We start from the raw sequence: 8936 nt of genomic DNA on the forward strand, positions 1-8936 counted from the left end.
TTCCTTTGTTAAATTTTGTTGGCTTATATTTTGTTGAAGAGTTTTGCATCTACATTCATGAGGGTTATTCATCTGTAATTTTCCTTTTCAGTGGTGTCTGCCTGGTTTTGATATCATGGTTATGCTTGTTCACCCAGATATTTTTTTTTTGCTTGGCTTTGATATGCTGAGCAGGTGGGGTAACTGTGGATCTTTAGTTGAGAGTTTGGCAGCACTGGCATGCTCCTCATCTGTCTCTGGGTGGGTGGAGTAACTGCTGAAAATATGAGCGCAGTTCTCTGTTTGGTGGTCATGAAGAGGAGTTGTGGATGGGGTGATCAAGTGTTGTCCACTGTCTGCCATTGATCCAGTGGTGCAGGAATGAATGGTGGTGCTCACCGAATGGGAAAGGTGATAGATGGCAGTTGTAGTAGATACAGCTGACTCTGCAATTGTTGCTAGGTGACATCCAGCCAGTTCTGACTCATAGTGACCCTATGTACAGCAGAATGAAACACTGTTCAGTCCTGTGCCATCCTCACAATTGTTGTGTCAATCCATCGTGTTGATGATCTTCCCCTTTTTCACTGACCCTCTACTTTACCAAATATGATATCCTTCTCCAGGGACTGGTCTTTTCTGATAACATGACCAAAGAACAAAAGATGAAGTCTGGCCATTTTTGTTTCCAAGGAGCATTTTGGCTGTACTTTTTCCAAGACAGATTTGTTTGTTCTTCTGACAAGCCATGATGTTTTCATTATTCTTCACCTACACCACAAGTCCAATGCATCAATTCTTCTGTGGTGTCCTTATTCATTGGTCAGCTCCCACATGCATATGAGGCAATTTAAAAGACAATTTAAATGGCTTAGGTCAGGCTTACCTTAGTTTTCAAAGTGACATTTTTGCTCTTTAACACTTTAATGAGGTCTTTTGCAGCAGATTCATCCAATGCAATATGTTGTTTGATTTCTTGACTGCAGCTTCCCAGGGAGTTGATTGTTTCTCCAAGTAAAATGAAATTCTTTGACCACCTCAATCTTTTCTGCATTTATTATGATGTTGCTTATATTGGTACAATTGTTAGCAACAATTGTTTGTTGGTACAATTGTTTGTTTTATTTATGTTGAGGAGTAATTCATGTTGAAAGCTGTAGTATTTACTTTTCATCAGTAGGTGCTTCAAATCTTTTTTGCTTTCACCAAGCAAGGTTGTTAATGAGTCTTCTTCTGACCTAATGATTCATTCTTCTTCATATAGCCCAATTTCTCAGATTATTTGCTCACCCCACAGATTGAGTCAGCATGGTGAAAGGATACAGCTCTGACACACACCTTTCCTGATTTTAAATCACATGGTGTCCCCTTTTTCTGTTCAAATGACTTTCTCTTGTTCTATGTACAGGTTCCTCATGAGAAACATGTAGTATTCTGGAATTCCCATTCCTTGCAATGTCTTCATAACTTGTTATTATCCACATAGTTGAATGTTTTTGCATAGTCAATAAAACACAGAGAAACATCTTTCTTGTATTCTCTTCTTAAAGCCAAAGTGCATCTGACATCAGCAATGATATCCCTCATTCCATGTTCTCTTCTGAATATGGCTTGAATTTCTGGTAGTCCCCTATGGATGCACTGCTACAACTGTTTTTGAATTATTTTCAACAAAATTTTATTTGTGTGTGATATTACTGATATTGCTCGATAATTGCCACATCTTTTGGATCACCTTTCTTTGAAATGGGCACAAATATTGATCTGAGTCAATTGGCCAGACAGCTGTTTTCCAAATTTCTTGGCATAAATGAGTGAACTTTTCCAGTATTGTATCCATTTGTTGAAACATCTCATTGGGTATTCCTTCAATTCCTGAAGCCTTGTTTTTTTTTTTTTTTTACTAATTCCTTCAGTGGACCTTGGGCTTCTTTCAATGTAATTCATTCTTCATCATATGCTACCTCCTGAACTGGTTAAATGGTGACCAATTTTTTTGGTACAGTGACTCTGTGTATTCCTTCCATCTTCTTTTATGCTTCTTGCATTGGTCAATATTTTGCTCATAAAAACTCAAACGCAACCACTGCCGTGGAGTTGGATTCAACTCATAGCGACCCCTCCTTGGGTTTCCGAGGCGGTATCACTATGGAAGTAGATTGCCCAACCTTCCTTCCAGGGAGTGGCTGGTGGGTTTGAACCACCAGCCTTCTGGTTAGCAATTATGCCTTAGGCACTATGCCACCAGAGCTCCCCTACAATCCTTCAATATTGTAACACAAGGCTTGAATTTTTCTTTAGTTCTTTTAGCTTGATAAAAGCTAGGCATGTTCTTCCCCTTTGGTTTTCCAGCTTCAGGTCTTTGCATAGTTCATTGTAGTAGTTTACATTGTCCTCTAGCGCTACCCTTTGAAATCTTCTATTCAAATCTTTTACTTCATTGTTTCTTCCATTCACTTTAGCTACTTACTCTACATTCAACAGCAGTTTTCTGTGTCTCTTCTGACATCCATTTTGGTCTTTTCTTTCTTATCTTTTTAACGATCTTTTACTTTTTTCATGTATGTTGTTCTTGATGCCATCCCTTAACTCATCTGGTCTTTGGTCATTTGTGTTCATTGCATTAAATCTATCCTTCAGATGGTCTCTGAATCCAGGTGGGATATACTTAAGGTCATTCTTTGGCTCTTGTGGACTTATTTAAATTTTCTTCAGCTTCAACTTAAGTTTGTATACGAGCAGATGATTGTCTGTTCTACAGTCAGCCCCTACATTCCATGCTCCAATCATTAATAGATATTTTCAGCTCTTTCTTTTTATTTTGAGCTTGCCACCTGAGGTTCTTGAAGGTCCTGAAAGGTTTACTCCATCCACATCATTAAGGTCAACTCTACTTTGAGGAGAAAGCTTTTCCTCAGTCATATTTTATGTGCTTCTAACCTGAAATATTCATCTTCTGGCACTATACTAGGCAATGTTTACCTTTTCTTCATAACATTTCCAGTGGCCAATTTTGTTCAGAAGTAAACCTAGCCATTTCCTTCTTCTTAGTCTGTCTTAGTCTGGAAACACCACTAATATGTGTCCACTATGGGTGACCCTGCTAGTACTTGAAGTACTGGTGGCATAGCTTCCAGCATCACAGCAACATGCAAGCCACCACAGTACAACAAACCGACAGAGGAGTGTTGGGGTTCAAACTTAGTAAACAAAAGACATGGAAGAGGCATCCTCTGACCTCCTCTAACTTCACAAGAGCAAGAGAGAAGGATCAACAGCAACAGCCCAAAGCTGATTCCTGTGAGGTAGAAGTGAGATATTCTGCCACCCTCCAACCTTCTTACCAGTTCTGACACCAGCCATCCCTCCAGTGGTGCTCCCTTCTTCTCTCCTGGGTTCAATAATTCATTACAATGAACTCACAGACAATATTCATGATTATGTGCCTTATTAGGGAAGTAACAGGTTACAAGTTAGGTTCAGAAATGCTCATGACACAATTCTTCAATCAGGACAGCCTCTCCTCAGCCATGCCATTAGTCATGCCTCTCTTTATCCCTTGGCCTCTCGGCCTGGCCACTTCCCTCCTCTGGCAAGTGTTACAAAGCTCTTTTAGCTCTGCTGATAGGTATACCCGACTCTGCCAGCAACAAGCATCCTGCCCAGAGGCAGTCAGCTTTCCTGCTCTGTGGGCTGACAAGCCTGCTGCTCTATCTTATGCCAGTTTCTTAGATCTGCTGCTGCAGTCTCTCTGCTGGTTTCTCTGTCAGTCTCCCTGCCAAGGAAGTCTAGCACAGAGATCTCAGGTCCAAGGACATGCTCCACTCTTGGCTTTTCCATCTCTACCCACTGCCATTAAGTCAATTTTGACTCATAGCAACCCCCATTGGGTTTCCAAGGTGGTAAATCTTTATGGAAGTAGATTGCTCTGTCTTCCTTCTGTGGAATGGCTGGTGGATTTGAACTGCCAACCTTGTGGTTGGTTAAGACTAGTCAAATGACAGAACTGACCAATTCCAACAATAGGGTTCCATACACCTTATTTCCATGATTCTACCCCTACAAGAATGCCATGTACCTTATTTACATTACTAACAAGCTATCCAGTCCCAATGGTAGACCACAAGCACCTCACACTTGTGTAGTTTCAACCAATGTCTTGTTGGGAGTCACAAAGACCATGGCTAAAAGGGCCATATCAAGTTATTTACTACACCACACTAAGGAAGATAAAAATTAATTATAAGGTAACCACAAAGAAGCCTTCTATCCAAAAGAAGAGAGAAGAAAATCATAAGGACTTAGTAAACACAAAATCAACAAGGAAGAAAATCTGAAAACAAAATGAATTTTGCAGAGAAAAATATTTGGAACAAAAAAATCATCAACACCACAACAGAAAACACCAAAGAATGACAGCATTAAATTCATACCTATCATTAATTACACTGAATGTAGATAGATTAAATGCACCAGTCAAGAGAAAGAGAGTGGCAGAATGGATAAGAAAACAGGACCCATTGATATGCTGCCTATAAGAGACTTACCTTAGACAAAAAGATAAAAAGAAATTAAAATCAAAGGATGAAAAAATGAATTAAGCTAAAGGCAACCAAAAATTAGTAGGAGTGGCAATATTAATTTCTGATAAAATAGACTTCAAGGCACAAACCAGCATAAGGGACAAGGAAGGGCATGATATAATGATAAAAGGGTCAATTCAGCAAGAGGACATAACCATAATAAATATCTGTGCTTCCAGTGGAAGAGTCCCAAAATAAGTAAAGCAAATATTAACAGAATTGAAAAGAGAAACAGACAACTCCACAATAGTAGTAAGAGATTTTAACATACCACATTCAATGAAGGACAGAATAACTAGAGTTGGAAAAAGATAGATCAAGCAAATGCCAACTGTAAGTGAGCAGGAGTGGCAGAATAACTAGAAAGAAACTCAACAAAGTTACAGAAGATCTCAACCACATAACCATCCACCTTTATCTCATAGACATACACAGAACAGTCTATTCAACAAAAACACAATGCACATTCTTTTCCAGGGCACATGTATCATTCTGCAGAATAGATCATATGTTAGGCCACAAAGCAAGCCTCAATACATTTAAAAACATCAAAATACTATAAAGCATCTTCTCAGATCACAACACTATAAAATTAGAAATCAGTAGTAGGAAAATTATATGGAAAATGAATAACATGTCCTTTAAAACCACTGAGTAACAGAAAAAATAAAATGTGAAATTTAAAAAAATTCCTAAAAACAAACAAGAATAAAAACACAACATACCAAAACCTTTGGGACACAATAAAAGCTGTACTCAGAGGTCAGTTTATAACAATAAATGAACACATAAAAAATGAAGAAAGAGCCAAAACCAATATCTTAACACAACAATTAGATAAAGAGCAACAAAAAAAGCCTACAGTCTCCAGAAGAAAGGAAATAATAAAGATTCCAGCAGAAATAAGTGAAATAGAAAAGGAATAGAAAGAATCAATAAGGCTAGAAGTTGGTTCTTCAAAAAGATTAACAAAATTGGCAAACCACTGGAAAATTTAACTAAGGAAAAGAAAGAGAAGATGCAAATAATAGGAATAAGGAATGGAATGGATGACATCAGAATAGAACCAACCAACCAATAAATAAATAAATAAACTGTACTCCAACAATTTGAAAGCCTCGATGAAATGGACAAGTTTCTAGAAACACATGACCTACCTAAACTAACACAGACTGAGGTAGAAAATTTGAAAAGGCTCAAAACAAAAGAACAAAATTGAACCAGTCATTAAAAAAAAAAAAAAAAAATCCCAACAAAGAAAGCCCTAGCCCAGATGACGACCTTGGGACCTACAATGGACTTAAATTAATGGCCTGCTGTGTGGTTTGGTAACATTGGGACTGTGCCTTTTCACTTGTTCACCTTGGGTTTGCCAGCCTCATCAGCCAGCAGCTGTCTGAGTGAAGAAATGCCTCTTTTAGCTCCAGTGGGCCAGGAGCAGGAGGCAGAGCTGGACCCCAAGGTTGAAGGGCTTTCACTCAGCCCCTAGAGATTGGCACTTTCAACTTGTACTTAAAGCCTCTAAACTGTAAGAATAAACTCCTGTTTGTTAAGGCCATCCCATTTGTGGTATATTTCTGTCAGAGTGGCGCCAGGTAACCAGAACACTCTTCATCCAGAACAAATAAGAATGAAGCATGTCAAAGATGTGTGGAAACAGTTAGTCCAAAGGAGTAGTGGGCCATGTGAACCTCAGCTTCCACAACCCTGAGACCAGAAGATTTAGATGGTGTCCAGCTACCACTGTCAAACACTATGAAAGGGTTAGATTGGGAGAAAAATATAGAATGAAATTCAAAATAATAAGAAAGACCAGGCTTATTGGTCTGATAGAGACTAGTGGAACCCCCAAGACTATTGCCCTTAGTCAGTTCAATCCTGGAACAGAACTCACCTCTTTGGCTCAACTTTCAGCCAAATTATAGCCAGGTCTTTGGGGTGAACAATAACACCACGGAGGTATTCATTTCTGAGAATAATCAACCATAAGACATCAAAAGGGCAGCATTTGCCTAGGGATAAAACTCAGAAGGCAAGAATGGATATTAAAGAAAGACAAAGGGAAATGGTAACCACAAGAAGGAAGTGGGAAGAGTGGTGTTACATTGGGGAGGGCAGGAGGCAGGGGCAGTGGCACTGCTTTCAATGTCATGAAATAAAACATGTACGAATAGTTGAATGGAAAACCAATTTGTTCTGTAAACTCACTCAAATCACAATAAAAAGATAAAAAAAAAAAAACTATCCTGAAGTACATTGCTTTCAGTGATGGGATAATATCCATACACCTACAAGTAAGACCTCAAGTCAGATCTGACTCATAGCGACCCCTCCCTGGGTTTCCAGGGTGATATCACTACAAAAGTAGATTGCCCAATCTTCCTTTCGAGGAGTGGCTGGTAGGTTTGAACCGCCAGCAGTGAAATGCCTTAGGCACTATGCCACCAGAGCTCCTACAAGTAAGACCAGTTAAAAAAACTATTATTCAAATCTACACACCAACTACTAGTGTCAAAGATGAAGAAATTGAAGATTTTGTTTTACCAACTGTCGCAGTCTGAAATTGATCAAACATGCAGTCTAGATGCTGATGATTGGAATGTGAAAGTTGGAAACAGAGAAGGATCAGTAGTTGGAGAATATGGCCTTCATGGTAAAAAATAATGCTGGAGATCACATGACAGAATTTTGCAAGACCAATGACCATTTGCAAGACCATTGGAAAAACCCTTCTTCCAAAACATAAACTGCAACTAATGGACCTCGTAAGGTGTAATACACAGGAATAAAATTTACTACATCTGTGGGAAGAAACAATGGAGAAGCTCAATATCATCAATTAGAACAAGGCTAGGGGATGACTATGGAACAGACCATCAATTGCTCATATGCAAGTTCAAGTTGAAGCTGAAGAAAATTAAAACAAGTTCACAAGGGCCAAAGCATGATCTTGAGTATATCCCACCTGAATTTAGAGATCATTTTAAGAATGGATTTGATCCATTGAATACTAACAACCAAAGACCAGATGAGTTGTGGGATGACATCAAAGAAATCATATATGAAGAAAACAAAAGGTTATTAAAAAGAAAGAAAAGACCAAAATGGATGTCAGAAAGAGACTTTGAAACTTGCTCTTGAATGGAGAGTAGCTAAAGAAGGTGGAAGAAATGATGAAGAAAAAGATCTGACCAGAAGATTTTAAAGGGTGGGTTGAGAAGACAAAGTAAAGCATTATAATGAAACATGCAGGTACCTGGAGTTAGAAAACCAAAAGGGAAGAACTCACTTGGCATCTCTCAAGCTGGAAGAACTAAAGAAAAAATGCAAGCCTCAAGTTGCAATATTGAAGGATTCTATTGAATGACGCAGAAACATCAAAAGAAGATGGAAGGCATACAGAGTCACTATACCAAAATGAATTGGTTTATGTTCAACCATTTCAGGTGGTGGCATATGATCAAGAACTCATGGTACTGAAGGAAGTAGTCCAAGCTGCACTGAGGGCATTTATGATAAGTAAGGCTCTCTGAAGGCATAGTGCCTAAGGCATTTGACTGCTAGCCAGAAGGCTGGCAGTTCAAACCCACCAGCCACTCATCGGAAAGAAGATTGGGCAATCTACTTCTGTAGTGATACCACCTCGGAAACCCAAGGAGGGGTCATTATGAGTCGGTTCAATTCAACAGCAATGAGTTTGGTTTGGTTTAGTAACTGATGGGATACCAACTGACTGGAAGTGCTCACTCTTCCCTGCCAGAAAGTTTAGGAAACAGTTACCTGACCAGACTGGAAGAGAGTCAAATTTGTGCCCATTGAAAGAAAGGTGATCCGAGATACTGTGGAAATTATCCAACAATATCACTAATATCACACAAAAGTAAATTTTTGCTGAAGATAATTAAAAAACAATTGCAGTAGTACATCAACAACCCAGATTCAGAAAAAGATGTGGAACAAGGGATATTATTGCTGATGCCAGTTGGATAGTGGCTGAAAGCTGAGAATATCAGAAAGATCTTTACCTGTGTTTTGTTGACTATGCAAAAGCATTTGACTGTGTGAATCATAACAAATTATGGATAACATTGTGAAGAATGGGAATTCCAGAACACTTTATTGGCTCATGAGGAATCTGTAGACAGTCCAAGAGGCAATTATTCAAACAGAACAAGGGGATATCAGGAACAGTGTGCGTAAGAGTTGTATCCTTTCATCATACTTATTCAATCTGTATGCTGAGCAAATAATCTGAGAAGCTGGACTATATGTAGAAGATCGTGACGTCAGGATTGGAGAAGGACTCATTAACAACCTGCTATATGCAGGAGCTCTGGTAGCATAGTGGCTAAGACACTTGCCTGCGAACCAGAC

Source organism: Orycteropus afer, unplaced genomic scaffold (genome assembly GCF_000298275.1).
Source record: "Orycteropus afer afer isolate SDZICR_OR568_19922 unplaced genomic scaffold, OryAfe1.0 scaffold00282, whole genome shotgun sequence".
Taxonomy (NCBI): Eukaryota; Metazoa; Chordata; class Mammalia; order Tubulidentata; family Orycteropodidae; genus Orycteropus; species Orycteropus afer.